Source organism: Nematolebias whitei, chromosome 14, assembly GCF_014905685.2.
Source record: "Nematolebias whitei isolate Nwh7 chromosome 14, NemWhi1, whole genome shotgun sequence".
Taxonomy (NCBI): Eukaryota; Metazoa; Chordata; class Actinopteri; order Cyprinodontiformes; family Rivulidae; genus Nematolebias; species Nematolebias whitei.
This window is the reverse complement of record NC_056511.1, coordinates 2,213-3,179: the sequence shown is the minus strand read 5'-3', so window position 1 is coordinate 3,179 and position 967 is coordinate 2,213.

Genomic DNA, 967 nt, shown 5'->3' with positions numbered 1-967 from the left:
ACAAGCCCAAAGTCGCTTATAATAAGCGGACTTGGCAACACTGATTGTGAGGGTCTTCTGGGAATGTCTGGCAGAGTTTCTTGTGAGACAGAGCTTTAACTCCCACCTCCGGGAGAGCTTCGAACATGTTCCGGGGGAGGCAGGGGACATTGAGTCCAAGTGGGCGTGTTCTGTGCCTCTATTGTTGAGGCGGCTTATCGGAGCTGTGGCCGCAAGGTTGTCAGTGCCTGTCGTGGCGGTAACCCTCGAACCTGGTGGTGGACACCGGCGGTGAGGGATGCTGCCATCATTCCTCTCTGTCACAGAGATGTTCACAGATGTTCACATCCTGGACAGAGAGGAATGATGGTTTGAGAGAGGAGTAAAGGAGGCCATCTTTATGAAAAGAAACCGTCCAGCATTAAACCGGGGTGGAGGCCTCATCAGTCCCCATCTTACAATGCTGTGATTGCTAGTATCACTCAGCCCTCTGTGAATAGTAAACAGCCATCAGGTGCTAATGATCCATTGTTAGGCTGATGGGCCTTCTTGACCATGTGAGCAGCTGGTTTTGGTTGTCAGCAGCAAACTGGTTGATCCACTCTGAGAAGGTGCTGTTTATAAGACTGAGCTGAGTACAGCACCTCAGACTGAGGAAGTCTTTGGGATGAGAGACGAAACGTTTCTACATTTTTTTGCTTTGTTGTGTTCTTTGGTTTTTATTGAATGTCCAGAGGACCAGATTGAACTTTTTTGGAAATTAAGCTACAATATGAAATAAGATAACATACAACAAACAGGAACTGTTGTTGTTGTTGTTGTTAACATTGTTGGTGTTATCAGTTGTTCTGATAGTATAAATGTTGTTGTTGTTATTATTACCAAAGTGATTAGGCCTGGGTATTTGGGGCTGTAGCCTCAAAAGTTTTCTATATAAAACCAGACCTCAAGACAAATTGGTATAAAACTTAATCTGCTGGATATGATG